This window comes from Oncorhynchus nerka, linkage group LG23 (assembly GCF_034236695.1).
Source record: "Oncorhynchus nerka isolate Pitt River linkage group LG23, Oner_Uvic_2.0, whole genome shotgun sequence".
In the NCBI taxonomy this organism is placed as follows: domain Eukaryota; kingdom Metazoa; phylum Chordata; class Actinopteri; order Salmoniformes; family Salmonidae; genus Oncorhynchus; species Oncorhynchus nerka.
Window position 1 is genome coordinate 792,005 of NC_088418.1, and position 18,865 is coordinate 810,869.

At 47.0% G+C, this 18,865-nt stretch overlaps 1 pseudogene; it reads left to right on the plus strand.

Moving 5' to 3' along the window:
- The window catches only part of LOC115127021 (signal-induced proliferation-associated 1-like protein 2), a 234,752-nt pseudogene that overhangs the window by 175,553 nt on the left and 40,334 nt on the right, over positions 1-18,865 (plus strand).

Below are 18,865 nucleotides of genomic sequence, written 5' to 3' on the forward strand. Positions count from 1 at the left end.
AGTTTAGCCCAGATAACCATTAGATAACCATTAGAGTTTAGCCCAGATAACCATTAGCGTTTAGCCCAGATAACCATTAGAGTTTAGCCCAGATAACCATTAGAGTTTAGCCCAGATAACCATTAGAGTTTAGCCCAGATAACCATTAGAGTTTAGCCCAGATAACCATTAGAGTTTAGCCCAGATAACCATTAGAGTTTAGCCCAGATAACCATTAGCGTTTAGCCCAGATAACCATTAGAGTTTAGCCCAGATAAACCATTAGAGTTCATCCCAGATAACCATTAGAGTTCATCCCAGATAACCATTAGAGTTTAGCCCAGATAACCATTAGAGTTTAGCCCAGATAACCATTAGAGTTTAGCCCAGATAACCATTCGAGTTTAGCCCAGATAACCATTCGAGTTTAGCCCAGATAACCATTCGAGTTTAGCCCAGATAACCATTAGAGTTTAGCCCAGATAACCATTAGCGTTTAGCCCAGATAACCATTAGAGTTTAGCCCAGATAACCATTAGAGTTTAGCCCAGATAACCATTAGAGTTTAGCCCAGATAACCATTAGAGTTTAGCCCAGATAACCATTAGAGTTTAGCCCAGATAACCATTAGAGTTTAGCCCAGATAACCATTAGAGTTTAGCCCAGATAACCATTAGCGTTTAGCCCAGATAACCATTAGAGTGTAGCCCAGATAACCATTAGAGTTTAGCCCAGATAACCATTAGAGATTAGCCCAGATAACCATTAGCGTTTAGCCCAGATAACCATTAGAGTTTAGCCCAGATAACCATTAGAGTTTAGCCCAGATAACCATTAGAGTTTAGCCCAGATAACCATTAGAGTTTAGCCCAGATAAACCATTAGCGTTTATCCCAGATAACCATTAGAGTTTAGCCCAGATAACCATTAGAGTTCATCCCAGATAACCATTAGAGTTTAGCCCAGATAACCATTAGCGTTTAGCCCAGAGAACCATTAGAGTTTAGCCCAGAGAACCATTAGAGTTTAGCCCAGATAAACCATTAGAGTTCATCCCAGATAACCATTAGAGTTCATCCCAGATAACCATTAGAGTTTAGCCCAGATAACCATTAGAGTTTAGCCCAGATAACCATTAGAGTTTAGCCCAGATAACCATTAGAGTTTAGCCCAGATAACCATTAGAGTTTAGCCCAGATAACCATTAGAGTTTAGCCCAGATAACCATTAGAGTTTAGCCCAGATAAACCATTAGCGTTTATCCCAGATAACCATTAGAGTTTAGCCCAGATAACCATTAGAGTTCATCCCAGATAACCATTAGAGTTTAGCCCATATAACCATTAGCGTTTAGCCCAGATAACCATTAGAGTTTAGCCCAGAGAACCATTAGAGTTTAGCCCAGAGAACCATTAGAGTTTAGCCCAGATAACCATTAGAGTTTAGCCCAGATAACCATTAGAGTTCATCCCAGATAACCATTAGAGTTTAGCCCAGATAACCATTAGAGTTTAGCCCAGATAAACCATTAGAGTTCATCCCAGATAACCATTAGAGTTCATCCCAGATAACCATTAGAGTTTAGCCCAGATAACCATTAGAGTTTAGCCCAGATAACCATTAGAGTTTAGCCCAGATAACCATTAGAGTTTAGCCCAGATAACCATTAGAGTTTAGCCCAGATAACCATTAGAGTTTAGCCCAGATAACCATTAGAGTTTAGCCCAGATAACCATTAGCGTTTAGCCCAGATAACCATTAGAGTTTAGCCCAGATAACCATTAGCGTTTAGCCCAGATAACCATTAGAGTTTAGCCCAGATAACCATTAGAGTTTAGCCCAGATAACCATTAGAGTTTAGCCCAGATAACCATTAGAGTTTAGCCCAGATAACCATTAGAGTTTAGCCCAGATAACCATTAGAGTTTAGCCCAGATAAACCATTAGCGTTTATCCCAGATAACCATTAGAGTTTAGCCCAGATAACCATTAGAGTTCATCCCAGATAACCATTAGAGTTTAGCCCAGATAACCATTAGCGTTTAGCCCAGAGAACCATTAGAGTTTAGCCCAGAGAACCATTAGAGTTTAGCCCAGATAAACCATTAGAGTTCATCCCAGATAACCATTAGAGTTCATCCCAGATAACCATTAGAGTTTAGCCCAGATAACCATTAGAGTTTAGCCCAGATAACCATTAGAGTTTAGCCCAGATAACCATTAGAGTTTAGCCCAGATAACCATTAGAGTTTAGCCCAGATAACCATTAGAGTTTAGCCCAGATAACCATTAGAGTTTAGCCCAGATAAACCATTAGCGTTTAGCCCAGATAACCATTAGAGTTCATCCCAGATAACCATTAGAGTTTAGCCCATATAACCATTAGCGTTTAGCCCAGATAACCATTAGAGTTTAGCCCAGAGAACCATTAGAGTTTAGCCCAGAGAACCATTAGAGTTTAGCCCAGATAACCATTAGAGTTTAGCCCAGATAACCATTAGAGTTCATCCCAGATAACCATTAGAGTTTAGCCCAGATAACCATTAGAGTTTAGCCCAGATAAACCATTAGAGTTTTTATTTTTATATATTTATTTTTTTTATAAAAATCATCCCAGATAACCATTAGAGTTCATCCCAGATAACCATTAGAGTTTAGCCCAGATAACCATTAGAGTTTAGCCCAGATAACCATTAGAGTTTAGCCCAGATAACCATTAGAGTTTAGCCCAGATAACCATTAGAGTTTAGCCCAGATAACCATTAGAGTTTAGCCCAGATAACCATTCGAGTTTAGCCCAGATAACCATTCGAGTTTAGCCCAGATAACCATTAGAGTTTAGCCCAGATAACCATTAGCGTTTAGCCCAGATAACCATTAGAGTTTAGCCCAGATAACCATTCGAGTTTAGCCCAGATAACCATTAGAGTTTAGCCCAGATAACCATTAGAGTTTAGCCCAGATAACCATTAGAGTTTAGCCCAGATAACCATTAGAGTTTAGCCCAGATAACCATTAGAGTTTAGCCCAGATAACCATTAGAGTTTAGCCCAGATAACCATTAGCGTTTAGAGATAACCATTAGAGTTTAGCCCAGATAACCATTAGCGTTTAGCCCAGATAACCATTAGAACCATTAGTTTAGCCCAGATAACCATTAGAGTTTAGCCCAGATAACCATTAGAGTTTAGCCCAGATAACCATTAGAGTTTAGCCCAGATAACCATTAGAGTTTAGCCCAGATAACCATTAGAGTTTAGCCCAGATAACCATTAGAGTTTAGCCCAGATAACCATTAGAGTTTAGCCCAGATAACCATTAGAGTTTAGCCCAGATAACCATTAGAGTTTAGCCCAGATAACCATTAGAGTTTAGCCCAGATAACCATTAGCGTTTAGCCCAGATAACCATTAGAGTTTAGCCCAGATAACCATTAGCGTTTAGCCCAGATAACCATTAGAGTTTAGCCCAGATAACCATTAGAGTTTAGCCCAGATAACCATTAGAGTTTAGCCCAGATAACCATTAGAGTTTAGCCCAGATAACCATTAGAGTTTAGCCCAGATAACCATTAGAGTTTAGCCCAGATAACCATTAGAGTTTAGCCCAGATAACCATTAGAGTTTAGCCCAGATAACCATTAGAGTTTAGCCCAGATAACCATTAGAGTTTAGCCCAGATAACCATTAGAGTTTAGCCCAGATAACCATTAGAGTTTAGCCCAGATAACCATTAGCGTTTAGAGATAATCATTTATTTTTTATATATTTATTTTTTATAAAAATCTCCCCCACACCCTTTTCAGAGGACAAATATATTTTTTTCAAAGCTTTTCTGCTACATATTAATACATTTTACAAATACATTTTACATGTACATTTTGCATACATGGTACTTTTATATATCTTTATATATATAATTGGGCAGTGAACCATTAGCATTTAGCCAAGCTAACCATTACCATCTATTACACAATGGAAAGGAACAATTAATTTGATATTCAATGAAAGGCTGCCCATTTTAAAACGATAGTTTTAATAAATAATGCCGACATTAAATGGGGTTCTGTTTTTGGGTTATGGCGGTGGTTTGTGTTACCATCTCTCTGTGTGTGTGTGTGTGTGTGTGTGTGTGTGTGTTCCTACATTATCATGACCAGAATGTCCTGATAACTCTATTTTTTATTTTATTTAACTAGGCAAGACAGTTAAGAACAAATTCTTATTTTCAATGACGGCCTAGGGTTAGGGTTAGGGAAAATAGGATTTTGAATGAGAATACATTTTGACACCCAAAGAAGTCCTGAAAAGTCACACACGAGTGTGTGTATGAGCATAACCCCGTGTGTGTGTGAACATTAGCATTAGCATAACCCTGTGTGTGTGTATGAGCATAACCCTGTGTGTGTGTGAACATTAGCATTAGCATAATAATGTGTGTGTGTCTGAGCATAACCCTGTGTGTGTGTGTATGAGCATAACCCTGTGTGTGTGAACATTAGCATTAGCAAACCCTGTGTGTGAACACTAGCATCAGCATAACCCTGTGTGTGTGTTTGTGTGTGTGAACATTAGCATAACCCTGTGTGCGAACATTAGCATTAGCATAACCCTGTGTGTGTGAACATTAGCATTAGCATAACCCTGTGTGTGTGTGAACATTAGCATAACCATGTGTGTGTGTGAACATTAGCATTAGCATAACCCTGTGTGTGTGTGAACATTAGCATTATCATAACCATGTGTGTGTGTGTGTGTGTGAACACTAGCATTAGCATAACCCTGTGTGTGTGAACATTAGCATTAGCATAACCCTGTATGTGTGTGTGTGTGAACATTAGCATTAGCATAACCATGTGTGTGTGTGTGTGAACACTAGCATTAGCATAACCCTGTGTGTGTGAACATTAGCATAACCCTGTATGTGTGTGTGCGTGAACATTAGCATAACCCTGTATGTATGAGCATTAGCATTAGCATAAGCATGAGTGTGTGTGGCTATTTGTCTGGGCACGTAAAAAGTCAGTTTGTCTGATTTTTCATGTCTGCCCTCTCCTCTCCTGTCCTGCAGAACATCAGAACTACTTTGGAGTGGACGAGAACCTGGGTCCAGTAGCAGTCAGCATCAGGAGAGAGAAGCTGGATGAAGGGAAGGAGAAGGAATGGATGCAGTATAACTACCGGGTCACCTTCAGGACCAGTCAGGTAAACAAACAAAACAGGGGATTGGAGGGAGGGAGGGAGGGAGGGAGGGAGGTAGGGAGGGAGGGAGAGGGAGGGAGGGAGGGAGGGAGGGAGGGAGGGAGGGAGGAATGGATGCAGTATAACTACCGGGTCACCTTCAGGACCAGTCAGGTAAACAAACAAAACAGGGGATTGGAGGGAGGGAGGGAGGGAGAGAGGGAGGGAGGGAGAGAGGGAGGGAGGGAGGGAGGGAGAGGGAGGGAGGGAGGGAGGGGAGGGAGGGAGGGAGGGAGGGAGGGAGGGAGGGAGGGAGGGAGGGAGGAAGGAAGGAAGGAAGGAAGGGAGGGAGGGAGGGAGGGAGGGAGGGAGGAAGGGAGGAAGAGTTGAGAGATATTTCTATTGAATGGGTGTACCATCACAGCAGCAAGATTTGTGACATGTTGCCACGAGAAATGGGCAACCAGTGAAGAACAAACACCATTGTAAATACAACACATATTTACATGTATTTATATCAAATAAACACACGCTATATCAAATAAACACACTATATCAAATAAACACACTATATCAAATAAACACACTATATCAAATAAACACACTATATCAAATAAACACACACTATATCAAATAAACACACACTATATCAAATAAACACACTATATCAAATAAACACACACTATATCAAATAAACACACACTATATCAAATAAACACACACTATATCAAATAAACACACACTATATCAAATAAATACACGCTATATCAAATAAACACACACTATATCAAATAAACACGCTATATCAAATAAACACACACTATATCAAATAAACACACACTATATCAAATAAACACACACTATATCAAATAAACACACACTATATCAAATAAACACACACTATATCAAATAAACACACACTATATCAAATAAACACACACTATATCAAATAAATACACGCTATATCAAATAAACACACGCTATATCAAATAAACACGCTATATCAAATAAACACACACTATATCTAAGTTTATTTGTCACATGCACAGGATACAGAAGGTGTAAATGGTATAGTGATAGTACTTGCATAGTAGCAATATAAAAAAACAGAAAGTGTCCAGATAAAAATATTGAATAAATATTAAATGATACCCAGACACATTGATGGAAGTGAAGGAAATGCTATAACCACCTCTCACCCACATTAAGTGGATGTGTTACTACTGTCTAGACTTTTATACCTCCTGGGCCATATACAGTGTACCTCACTGAGTTCCCTAAATTCCTATTGGACCTTGTAGTCATGGCAGATAATATTGTTTGTGACTTTAATATTCACATGGAAAAGTCCACAGACCCACTCCAAAAGGCTTTCGGCGTCATCATCGACTCAGTGAGTTTTGTCCAACATGTCTCCGGACCTACTCACTGTCACAGTCATACTCTGGACCTAGTTTTGTCCCATGGAATAAATGTTGTGGGTCTTTAATGCTTTTCCTCATAATCCTGGACTATCGGACCACCATTTTATTACGTTTGCAATTGCAACAAATAATCTGCTCAGACCCCAACCAAGGATCATCAAAAGTCATGCTATAAATTCTCAGACAACCCAAAGATTCCTTGATGCCCTTCCAGACTCCCTCCACCTATCCAAGGATGTCAGAGGAGAAAAATCAGTTAACCACCTAACCGAGGAACTCAATTTAACCTTGTACCCTAGATGCAGTTGCACCCCTAAAAATTAAAAACATTTGTCATAAGAAACCAACTCCCTGGTATACAGAAAATACCCGAACCCTGAAGCAAGCTTCCAGATAATACCCGAGCTCTGAAGCAAGCTTCCAGATAATACCCGAGCTCTGAAGCAAGCTTCCAGAAAATACCTGAGCCCTGAAGCAAGCTTCCAGATAATACCCGAGCCCTGAAGCAAGCTTCCAGAAAATACCCGAGCTCTGAAGCAAGCTTCCAGAAAATACCCGAGCCCTGAAGCAAGCTTCCAGATAATACCCGAGCTCTGAAGCAAGCTTCCAGATAATACCCGAGCTCTGAAGCAAGCTTCCAGAAAATACCTGAGCCCTGAAGCAAGCTTCCAGATAATACCCGAGCCCTGAAGCAAGCTTCCAGAAAATACCCGAGCTCTGAAGCAAGCTTCCAGAAAATACCCGAGCTCTGAAGCAAGCTTCCAGATAATACCCGAGCTCTGAAGCAAGCTTCCAGATAATACCCGAGCCCTGTGAAGCAAGCTTCCAGATAATACCCGAGCCCTGAAAGCAAGCTTCCAGATAATTGGAAGGGAAATGGCGCCACAACTGGAGGTCTTCGGACTAGCTTGGAAAGACAGTACCGTGCCGTATCGAAGAGCCCTCACTGCTGCTACACCAAACTGGAAGTCTTCCAACTAGCTTGGAAAGACAGTACCATGCCGTATCGAAGAGCCCTTACTGCTGCTACACCAAACTGAAAGACAGTACCATGCCGTATCGAAGAGCCCTTACTGCTGCTACACCAAACTGAAAGACAGTACCATGCCGTATTGAAGAGCTCTCACTGCTGCTACACCAAACTGGAAGACAGTACCATGCCGTATCGAAGAGCCCTTACTGCTGCTACACCAAACTGGAAGACACTACCATGCCGTATCGAAGAGCCCTTACTGCTGCTACACCAAACTGAAAGACAGTACCATGCCGTATCGAAGAGCCCTTACTGCTGCTACACCAAACTGAAAGACAGTACCGTGCCGTATTGAAGAGCCCTCACTGCTGCTACACCAAACTGAAAGACAGTACCATGCCGTATCGAAGAGCCCTCACTGCTGCTACACCAAACTGAAAGACAGTACCGTGCCGTATTGAAGAGCCCTCACTGCTGCTACACCAAACTGAAAGACAGTACCATGCCGTATCGAAGAGCCCTCACTGCTGCTACACCAAACTGGAAGACAGTACCATGCAGTATTGAAGAGCCCTCACTGCTGCTACACCAAACTGGAAGACAGTACCATGCCGTATCGAAGAGCCCTTACTGCTGCTACACCAAACTGAAAGACAGTACAGTGCCGTATCGAAGAGCCCTCACTGCTGCTACACCAAACTGAAAGACAGTACCATGCCGTATCGAAGAGCCCTCACTGCTGCTACACCAAACTGAAAGACAGTACCATGCCGTTTTGAAGAGCTCTCACTGCTGCTACACCAAACTGAAAGACAGTACCGTGCCGTATTGAAGAGCCCTCACTGCTGCTCCACCAAACTGAAAGACAGTACAGTGCCGTATCGAAGAGCCCTCACTGCTGCTACACCAAACTGAAAGACAGTACCATGGCGTATCGAAGAGCCCTTACTGCTGCTACACCAAACTGAAAGACAGTACAGTGCCGTATCGAAGAGCCCTCACTGCTGCTACACCAAACTGAAAGACAGTACCATGCCGTATCGAAGAGCCCTCAGACAGTACCATGCCGTATCGAAGAGCCCTCAGACAGTACCATGCCGTATTGAAGAGCCCTCAGACAGTACCATGCCGTATCGAAGAACCCTCAGACAGTACCATGCCGTATTGAAGAGCCCTCAGACAGTACCATGCCGTATCAAAGAGCTCTCACTGCTGCTACACCAAACTGAAAGACAGTACCATGCCGTATCGAAGAGCCCTTACTGCTGCTACACCAAACTGAAAGACAGTACCATGCCGTATCGAAGAGCCCTCACTGCTGCTACACCAAACTGAAAGACAGTACCATGCCGTATCGAAGAGCTCTCACTGCTGCTACACCAAACTGAAAGACAGTACCATGCCGTATCGAAGAGCCCTCACTGCTGCTACACCAAACTGGAAGACAGTACCATGCCGTATCGAAGAGCCCTCAGACAGTACCATGCCGTATCGAAGAGCCCTCAGACAGTACCATGCCGTATTGAAGAGCCCTCAGACAGTACGATGCCGTATTGAAGAGCCCTCAGACAGTACCATGCCGTATCGAAGAGCCCTCAGACAGTACCATGCCGTATTGAAGAGCCCTCAGACAGTACCATGCCGTATCAAAGAGCTCTCACTGCTGCTACACCAAACTGAAAGACAGTACCATGCCGTATCGAAGAGCTCTCACTGCTGCTACACCAAACTGAAAGACAGTACCATGCCGTATCGAAGAGCCCTCACTGCTGCTACACCAAACTGAAAGACAGTACCGTGCCGTATCGAAGAGCCCTCACTGCTGCTACACCAAACTGAAAGACAGTACCATGCCGTATCGAAGAGCTCTCACTGCTGCTACACCAAACTGAAAGACAGTACCGTGCCGTATCGGAGATAAGAGCCCTCAGTGAAAGACAGACCAGTATCAAAGAGCCCTCACTGCTGCTACACCATCCTATTTTTACAACTTAATTGAGGAAAACAAGAACAATCCAAAATGGATTTTTGATACTGTCACAAAGCTAACTAAAATTCCCCAAGAGAGGATGGCTTTCAATTCAGCAGTGATGAATCCATTATCTTCTTAGGTGAAAAGATCATGATCATTAGAAAGCAAATTACGGACTCCTCTTTAAATCTGTGTATTCCTTCAAAGCTCAGTTGTCCTGAGTCTGAACAACTCTGCCAGGACCTAGGATCAATGGAGACACTCAAGTGTTTTAGTACTATATCTCTTAACACAATGATGAAAATAATCATGGCCTCTAAACCTTCAAGCTTCATACTGGACCCTTTTCCAACTAAACTACTGAAAGAGCTGCTTCCTGTGCTTGGCCCTTCTATGTTGAACATAATAAATGACTCTCTATCCACCGGATGTTTACCAAACTCACTAAAAGTGGCAGTAATAAAACCTCTCTTGAAAAAGCCAAACCTTGACCCAGAAAAATATAAAAAACTATTGGCCGATATGGAATCTCCCATTCCTCTCAGAATGTCTTGAAAAAGGTGTTGCACAGCAACTTACTGCCTTCCTGAAGTACTAGTGGTTAGAGTGTAGAGGAGGTAGGTAGTCTAGTGGTTAGAGTGTAGAGGAGGCAGGTAGCCTAGTGGTTAGAGTGTAGAGGAGGTAGGTAGTCTAGTGGTTAGAGTGTAGAGGAGGCAGGTAGTCTAGTGGTTAGAGTGTAGAGGAGGCAGGTAGCCTAGTGGTTAGAGTGTAGAGGAGGCAGGTAGCCTAGTGGTTAGAGTGTAGAGGAGGTAGGTAGTCTAGTGGTTAGAGTGTAGAGGAGGCAGGTAGCCTAGTGGTTAGAGTGTAGAGGAGGCAGGTAGCCTAGTGGTTAGAGTGTAGAGGAGGCAGGTAGCCTAGTGGTTAGAGTGTGGAGGTGGCAGGTAGTCTAGTGGTTAGAGTGTAGAGGTGGCAGGTAGCCTAGTGGTTAGAGTGTAGAGGTGGCAGGTAGCCTAGTGGTTAGAGTGGAGGGGAGGCAGGTAGCCTAGTGGTTAGAGTGTAGAGGTGGCAGGTAGCCTAGTGGTTAGAGTGGAGGGGAGGCAGGTAGCCTAGTGGTTAGAGTGTAGAGGAGGTAGGTAGTCTAGTAGGAGTACTAGTGGTTAGAGTGTAGAGGAGGTAGGTAGTCTAGTGGTTAGAGTGTAGGGTAGGCAGGTAGCCTAGTGGTTAGAGTGTAGGGGAGGCAGGTAGCCTGGTGGTTAGAGTGGAGGGAGGCAGGTAGCCTAGTGGTTAGAGTGTAGAGGTGGCAGGTAGCCTAGTGGTTAGAGTGGAGGGAGGCAGGTAGCCTAGTGGTTAGAGTGTAGAGGAGGTAGGTAGTCTAGTAGGAGTACTAGTGGTTAGAGTGTAGAGGAGGTAGGTAGTCTAGTGGTTAGCGTGTAGAGGAGGTAGGTAGTCTAGTAGGAGTACTAGTGGTTAGAGTGTAGAGGAGGTAGGTAGTCTAGTAGGAGTACTAGTGGTTAGAGTGTAGAGGGAGGTAGGTAGTCTAGTAGGAGTACTAGTGGTTAGAGTGTAGAGGAGGTAGGTAGTCTAGTAGGAGTACTAGTGGTTAGAGTGTAGAGGAGGTAGGTAGTCTAGTAGGAGTACTAGTGGTTAGAGTGTAGAGGAGGCAGGTAGTCTAGTGGTTAGAGTGTAGAGGAGGCAGGTAGTCTAGTGGTTAGAGTGTAGAGGAGGCAGGTAGTCTAGTGGTTAGAGTGGAGGGCGGCAGGTAGTCTAGTGGTTAGAGTGTAGAGGAGGCAGGTAGCCTAGTGGTTAGAGTGTAGAGGAGGCAGGTAGTCTAGTGGTTAGAGTGGAGGGGCGGCAGGTAGTCTAGTGGTTAGAGTGTAGGGGAGGCAGGTAGCCTAGTGGTTAGAGTGTAGAGGTGGCAGGTAGCCTAGTGGTTAGAGTGTAGAGGTGGCAGGTAGTCTAGTGGTTAGAGTGTAGAGGTGGCAGGTAGTCTAGTGGTTAGAGTGTAGAGGAGGCAGGTAGTCTAGTGGTTAGAGTGTAGAGGAGGCAGGTAGTCTAGTGGTTAGAGTGTAGAGGAGGTAGGTAGTCTAGTAGGGAGTACTAGTGGTTAGAGTGTAGAGGAGGTAGGTAGTCTAGTGGTTAGAGCGTTGGGCGGCAGGTAGCCTAGTGGTTAGAGTGTAGAGGAGGCAGGTAGTCTAGTGGTTAGAGTGTAGAGGAGGTAGGTAGTCTAGTGGTTAGAGCGTTGGGGCGGTAGGTAGTCTAGTGGTTAGAGTGTAGAGGAGGCAGGTAGTCTAGTGGTTAGAGTGTAGAGGAGGCAGGTAGTCTAGTGGTTAGAGTGTAGAGGAGGCAGGTAGTCTAGTGGTTAGAGTGTAGAGGAGGCAGGTAGTCTAGTGGTTAGAGTGTAGAGGAGGCAGGTAGCCTAGTGGTTAGAGTGTAGAGGAGGTAGGTAGTCTAGTGGTTAGAGCGTTGGGGCGGCAGGTAGCCTAGTGGTTAGAGTGTAGAGGCGGCAGGTAGCCTAGTGGTTAGAGTGTAGAGGAGGTAGGTAGCCTAGTGGTTAGAGTGTAGGGGCGGCAGGTAGCCTAGTGGTTAGAGCGTTGGGGCGGCAGGTAGCCTAGTGGTTAGAGTGTGGAGGTGGCAGGTAGTCTAGTGGTTAGAGTGTAGAGGTGGCAGGTAGCCTAGTGGTTAGAGTGTAGAGGTGGCAGGTAGCCTAGTGGTTAGAGTGGAGGGGAGGCAGGTAGCCTAGTGGTTAGAGTGTAGAGGTGGCAGGTAGCCTAGTGGTTAGAGTGGAGGGGAGGCAGGTAGCCTAGTGGTTAGAGTGTAGAGGAGGTAGGTAGTCTAGTAGGAGTACTAGTGGTTAGAGTGTAGAGGAGGTAGGTAGTCTAGTGGTTAGAGTGTAGGGTAGGCAGGTAGCCTAGTGGTTAGAGTGTAGGGGAGGCAGGTAGCCTGGTGGTTAGAGTGGAGGGGAGGCAGGTAGCCTAGTGGTTAGAGTGTAGAGGTGGCAGGTAGCCTAGTGGTTAGAGTGGAGGGGAGGCAGGTAGCCTAGTGGTTAGAGTGTAGAGGAGGTAGGTAGTCTAGTAGGAGTACTAGTGGTTAGAGTGTAGAGGAGGTAGGTAGTCTAGTGGTTAGCGTGTAGAGGAGGTAGGTAGTCTAGTAGGAGTACTAGTGGTTAGAGTGTAGAGGAGGTAGGTAGTCTAGTAGGAGTACTAGTGGTTAGAGTGTAGAGGAGGTAGGTAGTCTAGTAGGAGTACTAGTGGTTAGAGTGTAGAGGAGGTAGGTAGTCTAGTAGGAGTACTAGTGGTTAGAGTGTAGAGGAGGTAGGTAGTCTAGTAGGAGTACTAGTGGTTAGAGTGTAGAGGAGGTAGGTAGTCTAGTGGTTAGAGTGTAGAGGAGGCAGGTAGTCTAGTGGTTAGAGTGTAGAGGAGGCAGGTAGTCTAGTGGTTAGAGTGGAGGGGCGGCAGGTAGTCTAGTGGTTAGAGTGTAGGGGAGGCAGGTAGCCTAGTGGTTAGAGTGTAGAGGAGGCAGGTAGTCTAGTGGTTAGAGTGGAGGGGCGGCAGGTAGTCTAGTGGTTAGAGTGTAGGGGAGGCAGGTAGCCTAGTGGTTAGAGTGTAGAGGTGGCAGGTAGCCTAGTGGTTAGAGTGTAGAGGTGGCAGGTAGTCTAGTGGTTAGAGTGTAGAGGTGGCAGGTAGTCTAGTGGTTAGAGTGTAGAGGAGGCAGGTAGTCTAGTGGTTAGAGTGTAGAGGAGGTAGGTAGTCTAGTAGGAGTACTAGTGGTTAGAGTGTAGAGGAGGTAGGTAGTCTAGTGGTTAGAGCGTTGGGGCGGCAGGTAGCCTAGTGGTTAGAGTGTAGAGGAGGCAGGTAGTCTAGTGGTTAGAGTGTAGAGGAGGTAGGTAGTCTAGTGGTTAGAGCGTTGGGGCGGTAGGTAGTCTAGTGGTTAGAGTGTAGAGGAGGCAGGTAGTCTAGTGGTTAGAGTGTAGAGGAGGCAGGTAGTCTAGTGGTTAGAGTGTAGAGGAGGCAGGTAGTCTAGTGGTTAGAGTGTAGAGGAGGCAGGTAGTCTAGTGGTTAGAGTGTAGAGGAGGCAGGTAGCCTAGTGGTTAGAGTGTAGAGGAGGTAGGTAGTCTAGTGGTTAGAGCGTTGGGGCGGCAGGTAGCCTAGTGGTTAGAGTGTAGAGGCGGCAGGTAGCCTAGTGGTTAGAGTGTAGAGGAGGTAGGTAGCCTAGTGGTTAGAGTGTAGGGGCGGCAGGTAGCCTAGTGGTTAGAGCGTTGGGGCGGCAGGTAGCCTAGTGGTTAGAGTGTAGGGGTGGCAGGTAGTCTAGTGGTTAGAGTGGAGGGGCGGCAGGTAGACTAGTGGTTAGAGTGTAGGGTCGGCAGGTAGCCTAGTGGTTAGAGTGGAGGGGCAGCAGGTAGTCTAGTGGTTAGAGTGGAGGGGCAGCAGGTAGTCTAGTGGTTAGAGTGGAGGGGCAGCAGGTAGTCTAGTGGTTAGAGTGGAGGGGCAGCAGGTAGTCTAGTGGTTAGAGTGGAGGGGCAGCAGGTAGTCTAGTGGTTAGAGTGGAGGGGCAGCAGGTAGTCTAGTGGTTAGAGTGTAGGGGCAGCAGGTAGTCTAGTGGTTAGAGTGGAGGGGCAGCAGGTAGTCTAGTGGTTAGAGTGGAGGGGCAGCAGGTAGTCTAGTGGTTAGAGTGGAGGGGCAGCAGGTAGTCTAGTGGTTAGAGTGGAGGGGCAGCAGGTAGTCTAGTGGTTAGAGTGGAGGGGCAGCAGGTAGTCTAGTGGTTAGAGTGTAGAGGAGGCAGGTAGTCTAGTGGTTAGAGTGTAGAGGTGGCAGGTAGACTAGTGGTTAGAGTGTAGAGGTGGCAGGTAGTCTAGTGGTTAGAGTGTAGAGGAGGCAGGTAGCCTAGTGGTTAGAGTGTAGAGGAGGCAGGTAGCCTAGTGGTTAGAGTGTAGAGGTGGCAGGTAGTCTAGTGGTTAGAGTGTAGAGGAGGCAGGTAGCCTAGTGGTTAGAGTGGTTAGAGGTGGCAGGTAGTCTAGTGGTTAGAGTGTAGAGGAGGCAGGTAGCCTAGTGGTTAGAGTGTAGAGGTGGCAGGTAGTCTAGTGGTTAGAGTGTAGGGTCAGCAGGTAGCCTAGTGGTTAGAGTGTAGGGTAGGCAGGTAGTCTAGTGGTTAGAGTGTAGAGGTGGCAGGTAGCCTAGTGGTTAGAGTGTAGAGGAGGCAGGTAGCCTAGTGGTTAGAGTGTAGAGGTGGCAGGTAGCCTAGTGGTTAGAGTGTAGAGGTGGCAGGTAGTCTAGTGGTTAGAGTGTAGAGGAGGCAGGTAGCCTAGTGGTTAGAGTGTAGTGGTGGCAGGTAGCCTAGTGGTTAGAGTGTAGGGGGCGGCAGGAGGCAGGTAGCCTAGTGGTTAGAGTGTAGAGGTGGCCTAGTAGCCTAGTGGTTAGAGTGTAGAGGTGGCAGGTAGCCTAGTGGTTAGAGTGTAGAGGAGGCAGGTAGCCTAGTGGTTAGAGGAGGCAGGTAGCCTAGTGGTTAGAGTGGAGGGTAGGCAGGTAGCCTAGTGGTTAGAGTGTAGGGGAGGCAGGTAGTCTAGTGGTTAGAGTGTAGGGTAGGCAGGTAGCCTAGTGGTTAGAGTGTAGGGGAGGCAGGTAGTCTAGTGGTTAGAGTGGAGGGGAGGCAGGTAGCCTAGTGGTTAGAGTGTAGAGGTGGTAGGTAGCCTAGTGGTTAGAGTGTAGAGGTGGCAGGTAGTCTAGTGGTTAGAGTGTAGGGACGGCAGGTAGTCTAGTGGTTAGAGTGTAGAGGTGGCAGGTAGCCTAGTGGTTAGAGTGTAGGGGCGGCAGGTAGCCTAGTGGTTAGAGTGGAGGGGCGGCAGGTAGCCTAGTGGTTAGAGTGGAGGGGCAGCAGGTAGCCTAGTGGTTAGAGTGTAGGGGTGGCAGGTAGCCTAGTGGTTAGAGTGTAGGGGCGGCAGGTAGCCTAGTGGTTAGAGTGTAGAGGAGGCAGGTAGCCTAGTGGTTAGAGTGTAGGGGCGGCAGGTAGCCTAGTGGTTAGAGTGTAGGGGTGGCAGGTAGTCTAGTGGTTAGAGTGTAGGGGCGGCAGGTAGCCTAGTGGTTAGAGTGTAGAGTGAGGGCAGGTAGCCTAGTGGTTAGAGTGTAGGGGCGGCAGGTAGCCTAGTGGTTAGAGTGTAGGAGGCAGGTAGCCTAGTGGTTAGAGTGTAGAGGAGGTAGCCTAGGTAGCCTAGTGGTTAGAGTGTAGGGGCAGGTAGCAGGTAGTCTAGTGGTTAGAGTGTAGGGGAGGCAGGTAGTCTAGTGGTTAGAGTGTAGGGGTGGCAGGTAGCCTAGTGGTTAGAGTGTAGGGGGCGGCAGGTAGCCTAGTGGGTTAGAGTGTAGGGGCGGCAGGTAGTCTAGTGGTTAGAGTGTAGAGGAGGCAGGTAGCCTAGTGGTTAGAGTGTAGAGGTGGCAGGTAGCCTAGTGGTTAGAGTGTAGGGGAGGCAGGTAGCCTAGTGGTTAGAGTGTAGAGGTGGCAGTAGTAGCCTAGTGGTTAGAGTGTAGGGTGGCAGGTAGCCCAGTAGCCTAGTGGTTAGAGTGTAGGGAGGCAGGTAGCCTAGTGGTTAGAGTGTTAGAGGAGGCAGGTAGCCTAGTGGTTAGAGTGTAGAGGAGGCAGGTAGCCTAGTGGTTAGAGTGTAGGGTCAGCAGGTAGCCTAGTGGTTAGAGTGTAGAGGAGGCAGGTAGCCTAGTGGTTAGAGTGTAGGGGTGGCAGGTAGTCTAGTGGTTAGAGTGTAGGGGCGGCAGGTAGCCTAGTGGTTAGAGTGTAGGGGCGGCAGGTAGCCCAGTAGGAGTACTAGTGGTTAGAGTGTGGAGGTGGCAGGTAGCCTAGTGGTTAGAGTGTAGGGGCGGCAGGTAGCCTAGTGGTTAGAGTGTAGGGGCGGCATGTAGCCTGGTGGTTAGAGTGTAGAGGAGGCAGGTAGCCTAGTGGTTAGAGTGGAGGGTGGCAGGTAGCCCAGTAGGGTACTAGTGGTTAGAGTGTAGGGAGGCAGGTAGCCTAGTGGTTAGAGTGTAGGGGGCGGCATGTAGCCTAGTGGTTAGAGTGTAGGGAGGCAGGTAGCCTAGTGGTTAGAGTGTAGGGGTGGCAGGTAGCCTAGTGGTTAGAGTGGAGGGGCGGCAGGTAGTCTAGTGGTTAGAGTGTAGGGGCGGCATGTAGCCTGGTGGTTAGAGTGTAGAGGAGGCAGGTAGCCTAGTGGTTAGAGTGGAGGGGTGGCAGGTAGCCCAGTAGGAGTACTAGTGGTTAGAGTGTAGGGGCGGCAGGTAGCCTAGTGGTTAGAGTGTAGGGGCGGCATGTAGCCTGGTGGTTAGAGTGTAGAGGAGGCAGGTAGCCTAGTGGTTAGAGTGTAGGGGTGGCAGGTAGCCTAGTGGTTAGAGTGTAGGGGCGGCAGGTAGCCCAGTAGGAGTACTAGTGGTTAGAGTGTAGGGGCGGCAGGTAGTCTAGTGGTTAGAGTGTAGGGGCGGCAGGTAGCCTAGTAGTAGTACTAGTGGTTAGAGTGTAGGGGCGGCAGGTAGCCTAGTAGTAGTACTAGTGGTTAGAGTGTAGGGGCGGCAGGTAGCCTAGTAGGAGTACTAGTGGTTAGAGTGTAGGGTGGCAGGTAGCCTGGTTAGTAGTAGTACTAGTGGTTAGAGTGTAGGGGCGGCAGGTAGCCTAGTAGTAGTACTAGTGGTTAGAGTGTAGGGGCGGCAGGTAGCCTAGTAGTAGTACTAGTGGTTAGAGTGTAGGGGCGGCAGGTAGCCTAGTAGTAGTACTAGTGGTTAGAGTGTAGGGGCGGCAGGTAGCCTAGTAGGAGTACTAGTGGTTAGAGTGTAGGGGCGGCAGGTAGCCTAGTAGTAGTACTAGTGGTTAGAGTGTAGGGGCGGCAGGTAGCCTAGTAGTAGTACTAGTGGTTAGAGTGTAGGGGCGGCAGGTAGCCTAGTAGTAGTACTAGTGGTTAGAGTGTAGGGGCGGCAGGTAGCCTAGTAGTAGTACTAGTGGTTAGAGTGTAGGGGAGGCAGGCAGCCTAGTAGTTAGAGCATTGGACTAGTAACTGAAAGGTTGCAGGATCGGATCCCCGAGCTGACAAGGTAAAAATCTGTCGTTCTGCTCCTGAACAAGGCTGTTCCCCGTTAGGTATTGAAAATATGAATTTGTTCTTGACTGACTTGCCTAGTTAAGTAAAGGTAAAATAAAAATGCTTCAGTCTGGTTTTAGACCCCATCATAGCACTGAGACTGCACTTGTGAATGTGGTAAATTACCTTTTAATGTCGTCAGACCGAGGCTCTGCATCTGTCCTCGTGCTCCTAGACCTTAGTGCTGATTTTGATACCATCGATCACCACATTCTTTTGGAGAGATTGGAAACCCAAATTGGTCTACACGGACAAGTTCTGGCCTGGTTTAGATCTTATCTGTCGGAAAGATATCAGTTTGCTAGCAAGCTGACAGTATGCTTTAACTTGAAATAAAAATGACTGTCTGACAACATGAGAAACTTATATTTGGAAAATGTTGCATGGATGAACAGTTCACAGCAGACTGGAACCATGTTTAACTCCGTTTTGTTTGTAGCTACACCTTGTTCAGCCAGCGTTGTGTCAAGTCACTCCGGTTCACACTGACCGTGGCCTGAGTAGAAAGTAGCCCATCACGTTTTCCTACTGATCTTACACATGCTACATTCAGGACATCAATGTTGCTGAGAAAAGTACCTTTCAAAAACAGTCAGTCAGTTAGTTAGTCAGTAAACCAGTCACCCAGTCAGTCAGTCAGCCAGTCAGTCAGTCAGCTAGTCAGTCAGTCAGCCAGCTGGTCAGCCAGTTGGTCAGCCAGTCAGTCAGCCAGTCAGTCAGTCAGTCAGTCAGTCAGCCAGTTGGTCAGTCAGTCAGCTAGCCAGTCAGCCAGTCAGTCAGTCAGTCAGTCAGACAGTCAGCCAGTTGGTCAGTCAGCCAGTCGGTTAGCCGGTCAGACAGCCAGTCAGTCAGCCAGCCAGCCAGTCATCCAGCCATTCAGCCAGTCAGTCATCCAGTCAGTCAGTCAGTCAGCTAATTAGTTAGTCATCCAGCCAGTTAGCCAGTCATCCAGCCAGTCAGTCAGTCAGTCAGTCAGTCAGCCAGTAAGCCAGTAGGCCAGTCAGCCAGTCAGTCGGCCAGTCAGTCAGCCAGTCAGTCAGTCAGTCAGTCAGTCAGCCAGTAAGCCAGTAGGCCAGTCAGCCAGTCAGTCGGCCAGTCAGTCGGCCAGTTGGGCAGTCAGCCAGTCAGCCAGCCAGCCAGCCAGTCAGCCAGTCAGCCAGCCAGTCAGCCAGTCAGCCAGCAGGCCAGCCAGCCAGCCAGCCAGCCAGTCAGTCAGTC